Below are 19,550 nucleotides of genomic sequence, written 5' to 3'. Positions count from 1 at the left end.
GGCTTCGGCTGCTGAGAGGATTAGCAGTGGGCAATCAGACCTTATTTATTGCACACCCAGTCTGGAATAAATTCTGTCGATTAACTGCCCACAATTTTGGTTGTCTGGCAGTAAGTCTAATATGCTTTCCCATTAATTAACTTTGAATCAGCCAAGCCTCTAGATTCCACAAGCTTCTTGTGATGCAATTAGGTGGGTGTCATTGCCTCAACATTTCACTGAAATCTGCATTCTTTCTGAGCTGAATGGGACCCTCCCCAGTTTCCGCCTCCATCCATACCTTCATCCAGAATGTTTGTAAATCTTTCGGAGAGGAGTCAAGAGCCAAAAAATTTCCTTTAGTTCAGGATGGCTGGAGATTGCAGAACATCTAATACACATCCAAAAAATACAATTAGAATGAATTTGATGCAGAAACCTAAAGACACTGGACTTGCAGCATCTCTCTTGACATACTTTGGACACAAACTGCTCTTATAAAGAACACAACAAATTCTGAGGCCTCTGGACTGTGACTCTCATCTTCCCTATCTATGTAGCCAGTGATGACACACAGTATGGGAGTTGTAGCTCATCAGCTTCTGAATGGTCACATATTTCCTATCCCTACTCTAGGCCCTGTTTTGGAACCAACAAAGGTTTTTTTTTTTGTTCATTTGGTTAATTTGCCCATTTTCTCTCCCCCCCCCCGTGCCCCTAATAGCTTACTCCCATCAATCGGAAGCACTAGGCAACCTTGGGAGGGACTTAGAGATTACTGGATTGGCAGGTTAGGCAGCCAAACACACAGCTCAAAAGGCTCCGAGGGAGATGCTAATTCTTATTTATAAGATTGATTTACAGGATCCATTTTCACCCCAGAGCCACTTCTCCTAGTCAGAGGAACCCTTCTACCTTAGAACCAGGTTAGCTCAGATCTCCAGTGTCATGTTGCTCCCATGTCAGATAGCCTGTCTCTCTACCTGTCCCCCTGCCAGCTGACCACACAACAACCTCTGTACAGTACTTCAGTTCAGATCTCTAGTGTGGCATTGTCCATGGGGTTTGGGGAAAAGGCATTGTCTCTCCCTACTCCACCCCTGTGTGAGGTTCCCTGGCATGAGCCACCGCTGGAATTTTCCCCAAGCCAGCTGCTAAAGGGCACTTTCCTGGGGGGGACCTGCTTTGAGGGTGTTCAACTAGAATGCCCAAAATCCAAACTTCATCAAACATGGTGGAGTTATAGAGAAGAGTCAGGAGAAGATCTGGTGGCTCTAGCTAGTTGGGTGGGGGGCATTTTAGGGCTCCTTCACTTCTGAACCAAAATGAACTGATTCATGATTTGTTTTTTCAAAACTTTGGGAAGTTCGTGCTTCATTCACGCCAGTGAACCATGAACCACAACAAACTGCCATTTTGCTGGTTCATGCCCATCTCTATGCAGGACACAGAAACTTTCTAGACTTATTTTGGATCTTAATGTAAATTCCAAAGTAAATGTCCATTATTTGGTTGGATAGATCTAGAGCCAGTCCAGAGGTGCCTGCTCAATAACAAGAATATTTGAATAATAAATTATTGGTTGATCTTTATTAAAGTCCCTTTATTAAAGTTCATTAAAGTGACCAGCAGATGTATTAAAATATTAGAACAAAATGAAAATACAATTAAAAAATATAAATAAAATATAAAATATACAACCTATTGCAATATGACTAAATTTTATAGAATCTCCATACTTTCACTGGACTGAGGAGATCAGTAAATCAATTCAATAAACTTTGTACCACCTCCAATCTCATCATGCTAAGTAGTGTAACGTTTAAAGTATATGGTGGCCAATACACCATTACTAAACATTTGGCATCGCTTTAACTCGTGCAAGGAGGGAACAATGACACTTCATTGCTGCCACACAAAACTTTGCCAACTGCTTTAGTTAGATCAGATTTCTTGTCTGTGAGTAAGAAGTGCACAACATAATATTCTGTAGACCTCTCTTGAAATTGTTGCAATATGGGCTGGAGGAGATTCCTCCGAATATCTCAATAGAAGGAGGACTTTAAGAGGACTTTAAGAGGACATGAACAGCACTTTCAACCTCTGCCTTATTGCAAAGACGTGCTGGATTAGTGACTGGCAAGCCCTGATATCTCTACCTTCTAATAGTCTAGAAGGAAATACATTAAACCAAGATGACATAAAAACTTTCCTAGATTTGGGGATTTTTAATAGATAATTGGACATTCTAAATGTACTATTCCTAGATACACTGAGTTTGTCCAGCACTGCTAAATGCTCTTGGAGCTTGACATCCCAGATCCTGTTTTTGATGGCTACCTTGGCATTAGCACGGCCCATGGCTAAAAGGACATCTGGGGAGAAGCCCAACCTCAGTAATTCAGCAGATCACAATAAATGATCTCAGAGAATTACTAAATTATAATCATTATGCTTTCCTCATTGGCTCTTCTCCTGCCACAAGTATACAACCCAACTGTGGAAAATCAACTTGTTCTGGTCATATTCTGGAATCCAGCATCTGTGAATTGCACAGTTGCTGATGATCTTGTATAGTCTGTTTGTTTTATAAGCCAGTATTTTGCTAAAGAAAAGATGATCAAGAATGCCTAAGATGCTTATTTCTGGTCAGCTTAAGGAGCACCATGTCCTTGTTAGAGTTATTTGGTATTTAATGGCTGAGTGCAGTAGCATAGTGCAGACTATGTGACTATGGGAGAGGAGTGATTGGTAGTAAGGTAAGGTAAAGGTTCCCCTTGACAATTTTTTGTCCAGTCGTGTCCGACTCTAGGGGGCGGCGCTCATCCCGCTCTTCAAGCCATAGAGCCAGCGTTTGTCCGAAGACAATCTTTCCGTGGTCACATGGCCAGTGTGATTTAGACACGAAACGCTGTTTACCTTCCCACCGAGATGGTACCTATTTATCTACTCGCATTTGCATGCTTTCGAACCGCTAGGTTGGCGGGAGCTGGGACAGGCGACGGGTGCTCATTCTGTTGCGTGGATTCGATCTTACGACTGCTTGGTCTTCTGACCCTGCAGCACAGGGTATTTATTTAAATAAAAGTGAAAATTAAAGTTTATTATTTAAACAAATTTGTGGAAAAAGAAAGGCTTATTAACTTAGTTACAGAAGCCTCTGGAACTGGTTTCTCTGCTTGGACTTGTGCTGCTGCATCTAATCAAAATGGAGTAAAGAAGAAGTGTGAAATAAACTCAGAGGGAGAAATAGGAAGGAAGTCAAAGATTACCAATCTAGCTATAGATGAGGAAAAAGAGATGGAAATACATCTGCCTGTTCCTTGGACTGGTGCAGTTCATATGTGTTGGCATTCTCTTCGAATAGTCCTGGAGGATTCTGGGAGAATCAGCACTGGAAACATTGCCTGCTTCCTACTGGCTACCCATATTGGACCTGTCCAGCCAACTACCTGTATCCTCTAGTTAAAATAAGCATATCTCATTTCTTGAGTTCTACTGCAAATAATATGTGACTCCATTCTGTCTCTTAACCAGACTGCTATTTAATTGCAATTTAGGACCAGAAGGGTTTTGATTAGGTGTTTCCCTAAATGTTAACACATGGTTTTGTCACCTCGGAATACTGATAATGACTCTGAAATGCACAGATGTCCCTGATGTTTCACAAGTAATTTGTCGATTAATTATGAAGCTTTATAACAATTTTACGCAACAGCATCTTGTATACTGAAAGAAATTATCAGCCAAGTGTTCCTATAAATGATTCATCGGATGCTATTCTCAGAGTTCTCTGCCGCTTGCATTACAAATGTGTGAGCTGTTTAGCTGGCCTGCCGGAAGTCTCCCAGTGGCCCCATGTGCTTAATGACCAACGTCATGAACAACATTTGTAGAGGCATAAGTATGAAGAACGGAGAGTTTTTATTGCCTCTGTCAACCTCAGTTATGTAAAACTACCCATTGAGTGTCCTTCATTTTAGAAAACTCTAGCTTTATGTGCTGCTCAGCAACATGTTATCTCTTAATTCTGAAATATCTCTACACTTGTTGGTAGAACTCTTCAAATTCAACAGGCTGTTGCTACTATTGTTGTTAGGTAATTCCCTATTGTTTTGAGGTGCCTGTGTCTCCATGTCTAAGGCAAACCATCTTACCCTGATGGTTTCCAGAGGTGTGGTAAAATTACCTCCATCATCCCAATGGTTATGCTAGTTGGAGTTAATGGGAATTGTTGTGTTGGTAAGTTTGCCAGGTTGGATAATTTGGGTTTGGGAACAGAGCTGTCTTGTGAGGACCCTAAGAAGGTGGAAAAAATTGTCAGACAAGCTGTTTGCAGAGGTGATGGATGGAATGGGCTTTGAAAGAATATTATCAAAGACGGTGCTTTGTTTTTTGGTTTTCTATGTGTGAATGGTGGTAATTCATTCAAATGGGAGAATACAGTGGTGCCTCGACTTACGAACCTCTTGACTTGTGACCAATTTGAGTTATGGCCAGCTCTGGTTGCAAAATTTTGCTTCAACTTATGACCGGCGTTTTGAGATACAACCAGAAAAAGGCAGGGCATTTGAACTGCTTTCCCTCCTTTTGTCCTTCAGTTGATCGTTGAAGCAGCTGTTTCTTTGTAGCTCCTTCGCTTCAGCGGTCTCTGTACTGTCTTTTTTTGTGCCTAAAAACACAAATCTTTGTCTGAGGGGGTCTGTGTACCCCAGTGATGACTTTCTTTCCCCCCTCTTTCTCCTATTGTTCCCTCCCTCCTCCTTTTCCTCCTTTCCTGTCCTTTTTTTAACCTTAGAGGTAATCTTAGGTTAAAAAAAGTCTCCCCCTAGTGGATGGATTAGCTACTTTTGAGATACAAAGAGCCTTGAGACACGACCAAAAAATGGCCGGAATGGATTAATCATGTTTTAATGTATTCCTATGAGAAATGGTGCTTTGAGTTACGACCAACTTGAGTTAGGACCATCATCCTGGAATGAAATAATTTCACAACTCAAGGCACCACTGTAAAGGATAGACTTGCGTATAGTGTTGCTAATATCAACCCTGGAAGATATGCTTGCATTAGCACTAATGGAAGCTTTCATTTGGGGGCTAACAGCAGAAGGAGAAGCAGGGAAAGAAGCAGTCTCTTTAGGGACAATGGTGGAGAGAGAAAGAATGGGTTAACCCAGGGTCTCAGTGATAATCCTACCCATCACAGCTGTTAATTTAAGAAATAGCAGAAGCATAGCATTAACATGCATTTAATATAAAATCTGTTTTGGCCCTTAGGCAGAGGTCCTGGCCAGCTCCTGTTACCTAACCCTTTTAAATGGAGGGTACTCAGAGCCGGAACAATCAATCATTAATCTCTCCCATTGGCTCCATCCTGACTATGGGCATGTGTCAGGGTCCTCCTCAAGAAAAAGGCGGAAGAGAATGCAGTTTCCCAGACACCAAAGAAAGAAAGAAAGAAAGAAAGAAAGAAAGAAAGAAAGAAAGAAAGAAAGAAAGAAAGAAAGAAAGAAAGAAAGAAAGAAAGGAGAAAACGTATGCTTTTTTGGGGGGTGGGAGAAAGTGAAAGGGATGGGGAAAATTTGCCATATCTTTTTCTAACATTCACCAGCGTATTACCTCTAGATTTTAGTGCCTTCTAAATTTTGCTGCCTTGGGGGTGAAACCCCAGTTGCTTTGCCCTGATTACAGCTCTGGTGGTAGGAACTGAATCTGGAGCCTTCTGGCTGCAAAACATGTACTCTACCCTGAAACTGGGGATGCTCCTTAAAGGTCAATTTCTAAAAATCTCCCCCTCTTGTGTGTGTGTGTGTGTGTGTGTGTGTGTGTGTGTGTGTGTGTGTGTGTGTGTGTGTGTGTGTGTGTGTGTGTGTGTGTGTGTGTGTGTGTGTGTGTGTGTGTGTGTGTGTGTGCGCGCGCGCGCTGCTCATGCATTAGAAACCAAGCTGCTTGTCATGTTCTAACAAGGTCAAAATCTTCCATTGGGAACATGTGAATGTTTTGTCCCCTGGCAAGGCCCTTAACCTGATGGTGATGGTGCTGCTGCTACAACTTACAGGCTTTTAGGGGCAGTTTTGCATAGGGAACAGCTGCAGTGGCCTTAGGAGCTGCAAAAATGCCCCTGGGGGTCCCATACAACCCACAGGCCACACTTCTCTCACTCTTTCTATAGGCAAACAGCTTATGGCCAAGGTTTAAACTAAATTTGAAGATACAGTATATACTTGAAATTCCATACATTCTGTATGTTCTCACAGGAAAAGAGGAGGGCTATATTCATTACAGTATCGTCTGTATCGCTTCAGTCTCAAAGTATGGTCCAAGAGGTAGCCTGCAATCTTGATACAAAAAGTAAAATTTAAACATTGATTTATTTAGATTAATTCAGGTGCTAGCAACAGCAAAGTTTTTATCTGGTTTGTTTGGGGTTATTATTGCTTTTTTACTTGGAAGTCCCGGAAACGCAGCAGAGAAAAGCCTTTGAAAACGTCTTTGGAAAATATACTAGAGACAAGGCACACAATGTAACTGAGAGGCATTCAACTGCTGTACTTAACATCATTGAAAATACTCTCAAATCTCAGATAAAGCTGATGGAGTGACAGTTTATGGGGAATCCTAGGAATAGAGTTCTTTATATATATTGCAGCAAAATCTAGCCTCACATAACCCTGCTTAGATTTCTGACATCATCTAAATTGCTTCTAGGGCTTTTTACACATTTATTTCTGCTGCTATTGGAATTCAAATTGTGGTTCGCACCATGTAATCTAGATGTAACGTATCATCCCCAATGGCGAAGATCCATGTATAATGTTTATTCAAAAGTAAGTTTTATTCAACAAAGATCTGCAACTTTTCCCATTATGATTTGTATCTCTAATTGCTCTCTGTTCAGCACAGCGTATTATTAGCACTCACTAGTTCCCATTCGTTGTTTTATTGGGTGAGAGAGGGGAAGGCTTCACGGGTTTCCTTTTCTCCCTGTCTGTCTGTCTCTTTTAACTGATAACAGTGAGGGAGAAAGGAATTAATCAATGTAGGAGCAACTACTAATCCCGTATTAGGGATTAGTAGTTGCCAACTGCACATTACAGATACTCCAGCATTAAAAGAGGAAATTCATTAAATCCCCTACAACATCTAATTGTCACAACAGGAGCTTTTCACACCTCCCAAAGGTTGCAAATTAGCTTCCATTTTTTTCAATGATTGGTCATAAGGAGGTAAGCAGAGGCTTCATTTACAATTATGATTCGTACCAAAAGTCTGCTGGAATCATGCCTCTGAAACTCTAAGGGATTTGAACATGATGTAGTATATAGTATGGTCAAGAAACAGTTAGAGGCAAAAGCCAAATAGAAGAAGCTAGTGATTGAGTTTCTAAAAGTCCTCAGTTGTACTTTGCCAACGGCCTTATAGTTACCCTGGTGCTGCAGTTGCACGTTAAGGGAAACAAGGAGAATGAATCATCACACATTGTATGGAAATCAGACATATATACAGTGGTGCCTCGCTTAGCGATCGCTCTGTTGAGCAATGAAATCGCTTTGTGATGGACTTTCGGCCATCGCTGGAACGATCGCTTAGCAATGTCCCCTATGGCTAAAATTTGCTTTGCGATGATTGGTTTTAATCAACATTAAAACCAAGATTAAAAACCAAGTTGTTTTTTTAAATAAGCATTTAGAAGTGTTCCATAAGCCTTCACATTACTTAAAAGCCTGTCTGAAAGAAAAGTCTTTGCCTCTAGTTCTTTTTTGTTGTGACCAGATTTGCTTTGCTTGAAGAGCAAATTCTCAGCTTGGACAAAAAAGGTTCCCAACGGATAAAGTTTTAAATAGCGCAGTAGGTCAGCCTGCCACAATTTAGCATGAAGGGATGGAAAGCATCAATAATTTAAAAGATAACAGCCTGTTTTGCTCAGCTCAACATTTTAAAAGGTTGGCAGTAGTTTTCTCTGTGAAGAATACCATTAATACCCTGTGGGAATGCCTCACAAAAAAACTTTCTTTTTATTTTTATTGGTCTTTAGAATCCAGATCTGAAGATAACCATTACCCTGAAATAGATCATAGAACCTAATTTCTAGTGGAACACCATAAAGACCATCCCAATATTAGTCTTGGGTCCCTTTTTTAAAGGGTGGCCATCAGGATAATTTTTCAAGGACTCACACGCAAAGGGAGAAGAGTGTGGAAAAGTTAATTTTTTTGGATGAAAGCTCCCAGAATTTTGGACCAAATCTCTCCCAGAATTCCATAGCCCCTGGTCATGCTGGCTGCAAAAATTCTGGATACTATAATCTTAGAAAACAGTTTTGCCAAGATCTTAGGGGAGGCATGATAAATGCGCACAAATAACACCGCTAGTCCGTTAAAAAAAGTAACTTCCAAACTATAAGTAATTCCAGTATTTCTTTTTTCCTTTGTGCTTGTCCATTACCTTCAGAATGGGTTAGACTTAGATGTTTAATCAGCCTTGCATTACTAATTACCTCCTTTCTCTTCCATCTCTCCTGTGCTCCCAAACATACTCATAGCTTTGGCCAATAGTTGTTGTGGATCAACAAACTCTACCTAGCCACAAGGACCGGTGATCACTACACACAATGGACCAGCTAATGACACCTATCAATCACAGTGACAGATAATCTCTCCTCCTTATAACAACAATACACCCACAACAAACACATTGATCACCATAACCACCCATCTCCTGAAAAGGACAAAAGCTGATCTCACAGCCATAAATACTCAACTCTCAAACAAAGTGCACCAGAGCACAGAGTGCTGTCCTCTGAAGATGCCAGCCACAGAGACTGGCGAAATGTTAGGAAGAACAACTTTCAGAACATGGCCAAAGAGCCTGAAAAACTCAATCTAATGGTTGTTAGGTCCTGGCCGTGAAAGCCTTCACGAATACTTTGGCCAATACCCTCACCATGCCATCAATCTGAGGCTGTAAACTTATAGTTGATGGTTCGTGAAAATAGGATGCCAGATGAAAGGGGTGGTTGTACTGTGTGCAGATGTCCTGTAGTATTTGAATTTCTTTTCCCTGCTTTATGGAACATAAAATCTTAGCATACTGTTCTATTAAAATCTAATGTCAATTATATATATATATATATTTAAAAATATATTTTTTAAAAATACAGTGGTGCCTCGCTTAACTATTGCCTTGCTTAACGATTGATGATTAGGTTTTTGTGATCGCAAAAGCGATCGCAAAACGATGTTTTAAATGGGCTTTTTTTGCTTCCCGACGATTGGTTCCCTACTTCGGGAACCGATTTTCACATTACGATGATCTAAAAACAGCTGATCGTCGGGTTTCAAAATGGCCACCGGGTGTACAAAATGGCCCCCTGCTGTTTTCTAGGACGGATTTCTCATTTTACAGGCAGCGAAAATGGCCACCCCTATGGCGGATCTTCGCTGGACTGGAAGGGGTTTCAATGTGTTTCAATGGGCTTTTTTATTTCACTTAACGAGGATTTCATTTGGCAGTGATTTCGCTGGAACGGATTATTCTCGTTAAGCGAGGCACCACTGTATGCATTTGATTTGCTTATTATTTTCCCAAATAAGGCAGTGAAAATACAGTCAGTCAATCTGCTGGATAGCTCAGTGGTTTAGGTTTCTGGCAGTGGAGCCAGAGTTTGGGCATTTGATTCTCTACTGGGCCTCTTTGGCAAGAGTTGGACCTGAAGATTCATAAGGGTAATCAACAGCTCTGCAGTTCTAATATTATATTTTATCAATTGATTGATTGATTCTAAGGTTTTGTTACCCATTACATTCTTCAGCTTAAGCAAGCTGCTCCTCTAACTTCTGGTGTGTGGCTATAAAGCCTAATTGTTTGAGCAAATTCCAGTGCTGTAGAAAAACAAATCTAGAAGGCAGATTTTGTGGTATTAAAGAGTGTTTGAGTTTGACAATGATATTTCCTCCTAAGCAAAATTTGTCCCTTGGGTTACTGTCCTGTGGTTTGGGGTTAACTATTTCAGTCTTAGCCATGTTTCAGTATTTGTGGAACGAAGGTGCCCCTGACTGCAATGTAAAAATAAACACTTAAAAATGTACTTTGTGGCATTTTTAATGCAAAGTTAATTACTTCATTAAAACTCTTCTGAGAGAAGCCACTTATCTCTGAGGTTTCAAATAATTACTCCATTCAGTAATACTAAAGACTGCACATTGCAGGCAACGAGGTTAAAAAGCTTCATTAGTCTTTTGGACCTCAATTTGCGCACTGTTGAAAATACTCAGTTTTTCGGGGAAAATTTTGAAGTGGAAGATGGATGCTCCTGGGTGAAAACTGAGGTTTTTCTTCCACATATGCAAAACCTGTCACTCCTATGATGTAATGGCACACTGATTAGTTAGGGAAAGAGTTGGCTGATCTAGAGGTAAGGCTCAGTATCCACAGAGTAAGATATTTATGAATTGCATTTTATACTATGAAGAGCTGCCCATCTGGAATGAACAATAGCTTGGATCCAAAGAACAGTGAGAAGCAGCAGAAGATGCATTAGGGCCATTCCATGAATACACAGGTAAAAGACCTTCCATAGAGCCAAACTCTATGTTACAGATAACCCATTATTAGAAGTGGGAATTGAAAATATCTCATTTTCATAGCAGGAGATTTTCATATTGTCCATAGCTTGCAAATTAGCTTGCTTCATTTTGTGATTGGTTGCCAGGAGCTAAGTACAAAATCTGTTTGCTGTATGATCTCTTAGTCACAAATGTCTGTTTGAATCATGTCTTTGGAATGCCAATTGACATCAACCTATAATGGCAGACTCTTTGTGACATATAATTTGGCCCACAGTGTAGTGATACAATGTACTAGAAGTCGCATTAGGATTTAAGAAACAGTGATAGGGAGATTACAGGCTCTTTAATGGGCCATCATAGCAAGGTTTTAAGAATGAGCTCATTTTTACACCTGTTATGTTCATTCTTACTCTAGCATTTTGTGAGTCCAGAAGGACCTCTGGATTCGAGTTCTGTTTTTGGCATGTATGACTTGTCTATGTATTTGGAAACTTCTGTTGTTGTTTTTTTGTAGAAGGGCATTGGGGTTCTAACTTCATGTGCCCCTGTTTGCATGTCAGGGGACAAGATAGCCTTACAGCCTAAATCCAATTGTTAGTTTCAGCCAGAATAGTGCCACTGGATCAATGGGATTTACAAAAGTATTGATTTAATAAGTTCCCATGGATTCAGTTTGCCTGTTTCTAGTTGGAACTAACAATTTGATTTAGGATTATGGTTATGTGCTAAGATATGGCCCTTCTGTTGTAAAGAAAAGTGTTGGTTGTTATGTGTCATCAAGTTATTTCCAATTTATGGTGATTCTATGAATCAATTACTTTGAAAGGGCGCTATCATTAACAGCCCAGCTCAGGTCTTACAAAATCAAGGACGTGACTCCCTTTATTGAGTCAATCTATCTGCAGTTATGTTTCCCTCTTTCTCTGATGTGTTCAACTTTTCCCAATGAGTCTTGTATTCTCATTATAGGTCTAAAGTATGATAACCTCTGTTCAGTCATTTTAGCTTCTAGTGAGTGCTCAGGCATCATTTGATTTAGAGTTCACTAATTTGTCTTTCTGGCAGTCTATGATACCCATAATGCTCTTCTGCAACACCACACTTTTAATGAATGATTTTTTCCACTCTCAAACTTTTTGTCCAGCTGCCCCTTAGGCATGCCATAGTATGAATGGCCTCTGTTTCCAGTGGCAATGCTTATACTTAATTATCTCTTCTAGTTCCTTCATAGCTGTCCTTGTGAGTCACAGTCTTACTTGGCTGCAATCTCAATTTGTAACAACATGCATGTAACAAAAAGCATGTAACAACAACACTTTGAATTTGAATTGATAACTGAATCAAAGTGTTGTTGTTACATGCTGTCAAGTCATCTCCAACCTATGTCAACCCTATGATTCAGTGACCTCCAAAATGTTCTCACATTAACAGACCTGCTTAGGTCTTGCAAACTCAACGCTGTAACTTTCTTTATGGAGCCAAACCATCCCATATTTGGTCTTCCTCTTTTCCTTCTGCCTTCAATTTTTCCTAGCATTACTGTCTTTTTCAGTGAGTCTTATCTTCTCATTATGTGCTAAAGTATGACAGCCTTAGTTTCATCAGCTCCTAGAGAGGGAATCAAAGTATAGATCATATTTATTTCAATTTATTCATTGCTAACTTCAAAGTTATACAATTTTTCCACAGTAATTATTTTTGCTTTTTCCATACTCACCTGTGACCTTGCTTTTGCAATTTATTTACCTTTCCTCAACAGCTGTTTAAAGTGGTTGCTGATTTCTACCCACAATATGGTATCTACAGATCGATTTTTTTGGCTCCTCCTCCATCTGAATCTAATCCAGCTTTCTGTGTGATATGGTTTGCAGACAGACAGAACAGACAGAGGGATAAAATGCACCATAGTATGACATTTTGTCAAAAGGAAACTCTTCATATTCTATTGTAATATTTTGCTTGTACAGAGTACATGCTATCAGGACACTCTAAAGTTGTGGCATACACATTTCTTTTAGAATGATCCATAGCTTTTCATGATCCACAGTCAAAGTCTACTATAGTCTATGAAGCATAGGGCGGATTTTCTTCTGAAATTCTTTGTATATTCTAGTAAAACATATATTTGTAATATGATTTCGAGTGCCTCTTCCTTTTCTAAATCCTGCTGGAACATCTGGCATTTCTCACCTAATATACAGTAAGAATTTTTTGCTGCACAGTCTTGAGCGTCAATTTTCCTGTATGGGAAATTAATTTGATGGTTCTCTTACTTACCACCATCTTGGACATCTCTGTTCTTTGAGATTCAAATGTATACTAAATGTATATATTTAATGCTCCATTGTTTTGTACCAATATTTTTAAAGGGAAGTAAAACAACAGAATAGTCTAAATATCTTGTAGGATACAGTGGTCAGCATATTATACACCATATAACATCTGGATTCATGAGATAAACCCGTAATCCCTATAGTACATCCTGTACAAATCTTTTCCAACCAGTTAACTTCCACTTTGTAAGCTTGACTGTCAAGATTGAAACATACAGAAAGCATGATACAGAAAGCTACCATAATGAAAGGATTATCCATCCAGTATTTTTCGTTTATAAAGTATTAATGGAAAACGGCTATAAAAAGATAAAAGGAACTGTGGTGGTGCATGGGGTTGGGGGCTATGATGAGAATACTCTGTTTGCATCTCTAATTGAATGTCTGATCCTCTTGTAATATACCTAAGTTGCTTTATAGAAAGACTGGGAGCATGTGTAGTTTTAAAAACACCACTGTTTCCTCTTTTAACATTGGTAGCTTCTCCCACACACAGAACTCAAAGGTATTTCTTGAAAATTGGAGGAATTACACTGGAACAGTAATTCCCATGTTGTGTGGTTTTGTCGGGAAAAGTACTATGAAAATCTATGAATTAAATGTTCATACTAGCTCAGCTCACTCCTCCACACAGTAAGCTGCCTGCTGCATCTCTGACAGTCAGGGCTTAAGATTTATTTTCTTCAGTCTGCTTCTGCTAGATGCAGTCACTTTTGACCAATCGCTTCCTCTTGTGTTCCTGGAATCATGAAGAGCTACACATCATAACTGCCCATTCACAGAGGAGTCTGGCCATTAAAGCTGTGCATGAATCACTATTAATATGGCACCATTCCCAAAACAATGACGTAAGTAATGTGTACTTGTATGAGTTGGTGAATGAGTATTTCTCTCTGAAAATGCCTTAGTCTGTTGCTCCACAAATATATTGTGTCTCATCCATCTGTCTAAACAAGGAGTGGGCAGCTGTGATTTACTAGATGTACTTTGGCTTACAAATTCCATCAGCCCTAGCCAGTATAACTGGAATATGTGATTTTTAGACCCAAAACATCTAAAGGGCTATAGCCTTTGAAGAACAACAGCCATGTCTGCACTAGCCCCAGGAACTGGGTGCTGTAATTTTCAAAGGCTGCCCAAGGACTCAAGTGCAGGTCTACCTATTGCATCGGTATCAGTATTGTATACTTGATTGGTAACACCCATGCAAAGTTGAAGAGGGGGTCCTTCTCAGGCCTACCTGGAAATACCAGGGATTGATCACTTTTGTATGCAAAGCAGGTGCTCTGCCATTGAGCCCTTCTTCATAAGCATTTGGAGGCATATGAAATAGAGCACAAATTATCACGAGCAGCCCCTTGCATACTGTGAACATTCTTTGCAACTAATGAAGGGATTGTAATGTCAGATCATCTTCTCAAACCATGTGCTACTTCATTGACATCAAAAAGATAACCGTTGCCACACTTGGTTTGCTTGGAGTCCTGTGTTTGCTTAGACCAACCCTGCTTACTTCTGCATCTGTGTATCTCTATATGGATCCACACAATCTCAGAAGTACCTATAGCCTGCATGAGACCTATCAGACTATATTTCTGAGGGAGCAGAAAAGAGTTACGGGCTAGAAGTGACCATGATCAAATCATCAAACCAAATCCTTCTTTGACAGATACTAAGTTTATTTACTAAAAATCTATAACTGATGAGATTTCACAGTGTCCATTGGCAAGATCAATTGCTCTTCATCCACATTTGGGAACTGCTTCCGTACTTGAAAACTGCAAATCCAATTCTGTTTGTATTTTGATCTTCCTCTTCATTCTCTCATCTTGATGCTCGTATGTGGTGGAGCAGTAACAATGAATAATTACTTTAGAAATAGCAGCTGGTGGCTCATTCCCTTTATTGCAGCACCTGCAGATTTTGGTGTGAAATGTACCACTGAATACTTAAGAAGACAAGTCATGCTAGGAAACCCGATTTGCATAATATGTGCTAAATATTTAGTTGACTGTGTTTGGAGTGCTTAGTCATTGGGTTGGTAATGCATTTGGCAACCACAGAGTTCCCACTTTGTGCCCAAATAACATGTTCCTAAACTACATCTTAAGAGGTTTGTTCACTTTGTTGATCTATCTGCCCAGTCTCATCACTCTGGAGAATCTGGTGCTATGACCAATGTCTGATTCACTCATGCCTGATTATCACTTGAGTTCTCATCTTACTAACTATGACTTGCAGCTGAATGCATTTTGGTCTAAAGCCTGCGGCCTGACCCCCAAACATGAGAATCAGATCCAGAATGTGAGAACTGGCAACTCTTGTTGAACCCCTACTTTGATGCAATAGCTGGTTGGAGGGTGGCAGTATGGATCCTGGTAGGTCATATGCTGGATAGTGCTGCCTTAGAAGTACTCTTTTGCAAAGGTTCATAATTGGGTTGTCCTCTTACATTTATTCTACATTTTGTTGTATGTTTGTTTGGTCAGTATGGAGAGTCTCACAATATGCCTGCAAGGCAATAAGGATTTGTGCAGATGTGTAAAGGGGAAAAAGCAGAGTTCAGTTACTTCTCCTGGCTGTCATTCCTCATGCCTTTCCTGGCATTTGAGTGGTTTTGGTCACTGGAAGGGCCTGTCCACACTGGGCAATTTGGTGTGGTCTGGTTCATTCTTAAAAAGTTCTTATCTTAAATGCAATCTATTTTTACTCTCACTTGAGCAATTCTTCTGTGTACACTGGGGGCTGTGCTATGGGTCCTCTTCTCCACTCCTACCAATTCATAAAAAGCAAGGTTTGCCTGGTTTATTCATAAGTAAGTTTGCAAGTAAGGAGGCAGCAGCAACAGCAGCTGAGGACAGCTGCAGGAGAGAAGAGAACATTGGGGTGAAGGTTGGGGAGACAGAAGGGAAGTACCCCCCTTTTCCCTGCCTTTCTCCCCAGCTGGAACTCTGCTGGGGCCATGCTGCCTTGTGGAGGTCAAGCCCATGGAGTCAACATGGCCCCCGTCCCTGCCTTTTCTCTCAAACATCATTTGAGGGCTGGTGCAACTTTCCTATTTTGGTTTGTTTAAAAAGTAAGTGGCATATCAAAATGGCAATGCATCAACCTGGCATGATTTTAGAATTTCACTGTGTTAGGGAAATAAATAAAAATAAAACAAGGTGAGAATAGAGGAGGGGATTTCCGCACCCTCTCTTTCAATGCCACAAGGCACATAATACATTTCAGGGCTCTGTCTTAGTTAATGCTGCCCCCGGTGTCATTTTGGTGAAAGTACCTGTCACGTTCCCACCTGTCCCTTCGTTGTTTCACCAATCACAGGGCACAAGCTGCCACCAGTTGATTACATCAACATTGTTTTTATTATTAATCACAGAGGTCCAGGCAATGTGTCATTTTCAAAAGAGCCAAATAGAAATTGTTTATTGTTACAAGAAATGAAAGTTCAGTCAGTCTTGTTAACTCTGCACAAAACAACCTTCCTTTCTATTCTCTACCACCTTCTCAAACTCTCTCAACTACAAGCTCCCAAACTCAAACTCCAATCTCCTCCCCCTGACAGAGAGTCTTATATCTCATGACTTCACCTCTACAGCACTCCCATTGGTCCATGCAGATAGTACATTAATATTCATGACCTGGGCAGACACCACAGTACCCATCTATGGGTGCTAAACAAAGAGCTGTTTTGCATCTCAATGAATCATAAGAAAAAGAATGCAAGCTTCAGCCCTGTGCCCATTTGGTGCGGGACAACTCTTATGGGGAAGGATGGATCATTCTAAGTAGAAGCACAAGGGGACATTTTTTTCATGCCAGAGAGTGCTGTCAGAGATCATATACCATAACTATATGCCAGTGCGGACAGGCTCCTAAAAGGCAGATAAAGAGCAGTTCTTTCCTCATATGGCACTTTTGTTTCACACCAAAGAGAGGGGCAGGACAGGATTGTTTGTTTTCCAGGAGCAGCAAGTCCACCTGGAAGTCTTGCCCTCACAATTTGAGAACATAGTCCTTAGAAGAAGTCTCTGGGTTCACTGCAGGAATCTCTGATTCACTGTAGTCTTGCCAACTGAAAGTTTCATGGTTTTATTATGTCAGGTGATGCATATAGTGGGTAGTGGTAAATTTTAAAGAGCAAGTGGCTCATCATTGGAAGGGGAAATGCCTATCACTAGCATTTTACCCAGGAGAGCTTAAAAATACAGCCAACTGGAAAATAAGTTTTTTGTTTGTTTGTTTGTTTTAAAGTCATTGGCTCTTAATTGCCCATTCAAGAGCAAACCATCCTCAGATACTTCATATTCCATCAGGGATAGCTTGCAACAAACATTGTTCTTAGGAAAATCAGTTTTTCTTGCACTTACTTTGGGGGCAACTACAGTGGGGTCTCTACTTAAGAACGTCCCTACTTAAGAACAATCCAACTTAAGAACAGCTCCATTTGCTAAATTTTGCTTCTATTTGAGAACAGAAATCCAAGATAAGAAGAGCAGGAAAAAAAAAACCTTTCCTGCTCTTTTTTTAACCTTAGGTCATCTTAGGCTAAAAAAAAAAATTCTCCCCCTAGTGGTAGAGTACGTATTAACCAGCTTTGCATTAGTTCCTATGGGAACTAATGCTTCAATGTACGAACGCACCTCTACATAACAAAAAAACAGCCAGAACGGATTAATTGGTTTTCAGTCCATTCCTATGGGAAATTTTGCTTCAACTTAAGAACGTTTCAACTTAAGAACACCGTTCCAAAACGGATTAAGTTCTTAAGTTGAGGTTCCACTGTAAATGGTTTTCAATGCATTCCTATGGGAAATGCAGATTCAACATAAGAACTTTTCAACTTGAGAACCACCTTCCAATACGGATTAAGTTCTTAAGTAGAATTTACTGTACGCTGAAGTTTGCATCAGATTTGGCTAAGATAAAACCAGATTTTAAAATGGTGACTACGTGATGTAAAGTTGAACACAGGGAAACCTGGTGTGAAATTGTTTCTTTTCAGTGGAGAATTGTATCTTTTGAATTAGCCAGCAGGTGTGGTTTATTTTACCCCGATTCAGCTGGCATCATTTTATTCCTGCATTCTGGCGTGTGTGACCCACTCTACCAGACAAGCAATCTGTTATTTAAAAAGGATAAAATGAGAAATGAAAAAGATCAGTTGATTCCACTGCAATAATAGCCAAGGGCATAGGGCTATGGGCTGCTACGGACTTGACCATTGCACCCAGCTGAGTGCGGCGATGGAGTAAGGTAAGAATGACTCCTTGTGGCCTTGCAGCTGACCAATCCTCTATTACTGTCTCACAGGTGAGCCTGCCTCTCTTCCTGTCCACTTGCCTTTCTCCCAGTCCAAGATGCTCTAGACACTTTGGAGGAGACTGCTCTGCTGGCTGTCTCTTTCTGATTCACTGCAATTTGGTACAAGAGATGTTCTCCTCCTCCATTCACGATGTGCTTTCCGATCTATCCAAGCCCCAGTCTGAACATTTGCAGCCCCAGGGACAGAGGGAACCACACTGAGTGGTGGGCTGTTGGAAGACGTGACGAAGTTAGGAAGATAAGACAGAGAGAGCTGTTATTGGGAGGTCAGCAGCATTGTTCACACCTGGCAAGACTACATGTGACTGGTGAAAAATTCAATTCTATGCAGCATGGTCTCTTTTATCAATTACATCAATGACATAATTAATCAGTTCATGTGCAGACTATTAGAATAATATCATCAGAGAGAAATTATAGGGAGCATGCTTTAAAAATGCTGAGTCAACCTGAATAAATGCAACAAAAATTCTGTGTGTAATTGAACTCTTTGAAAACTGAAGCTAAGCTCAGAGGGAGGAAGCCTGTCATCACCCATACTACAATCCCAGGGATTAAACCTTATGAACCTTGATTCCACTATAGCACTGAATGCATACCTAAACAACATCAACATCATTGCCATCAACAATACCAATATATTTATATTAGTAAGAAATGATTTGTCATTTGCAATCCAATTCTTTTTCCTTCTGTGTTTTCACTCCAGAGGTTGTCTTCTTGTTGTTAAGTGCGGTGAGAATTCTGACAGCTTACTAGAGGCTGGATAAGATGCCTGTCTTTTGAACAGCAATGTCAGCAGGCAGTAGTGCCCTTGGATTTACCTTACTAATACTGCAGTGCTTGCTTACATGCAGTGATATCCTCAGCAATATTTATCTATAATCCCAGTCTCCTTTATTAGTGATTATTCTTACTCATAAAACAGATTACTTGTTGGTTGAGATTTACCCAGCAACTGCCTGTTTTTTCTTGTCATGCGAGGTCAACAAGAGGGTGCCCTGTTTGATGACTTTTCTATTTCCCGATAGGGTTGCGTGCAGTTAAACATTGCATACAGTCACAGATGCAGATCTCCGTATGCCTTGCGAGACAAATGAGATAGTACAGAGTGAGTTAGCATTGATGCTAAGATTGCCAAACACTGGTGAGGGGGCAGATTTTGGCCTCCTCTTGGGCCTTTAACAGCATCTTGATGCACAGAAGTTAGATGGCAAAACGCTTTCCAGCATGGAGAGGAGATGAGCAAATGTTTATGTTCTCATGTGAAGTTTCTGTTTTAGAATTAGTATACCGCTGACTCAGAGTTTGGAAATACTGTATTACTTCCAGAATTCCCCATTGA

At 40.3% G+C, this 19,550-nt stretch overlaps 1 protein-coding gene across 1 annotated transcript in view; it reads left to right on the top strand.

Annotated features, from left to right (window-relative positions):
* The window catches only part of LOC110083158 (neuronal acetylcholine receptor subunit alpha-7), a 149,409-nt gene that overhangs the window by 46,672 nt on the left and 83,187 nt on the right, over positions 1-19,550 (top strand). The gene's annotated exons all lie outside the window — the stretch shown is intronic.

This window comes from Pogona vitticeps, chromosome 2 (assembly GCF_051106095.1).
Source record: "Pogona vitticeps strain Pit_001003342236 chromosome 2, PviZW2.1, whole genome shotgun sequence".
Taxonomy (NCBI): Eukaryota; Metazoa; Chordata; class Lepidosauria; order Squamata; family Agamidae; genus Pogona; species Pogona vitticeps.
Note: the sequence above shows the minus strand (reverse complement) of the source record. Positions and strands in the feature narration are given on the sequence as shown.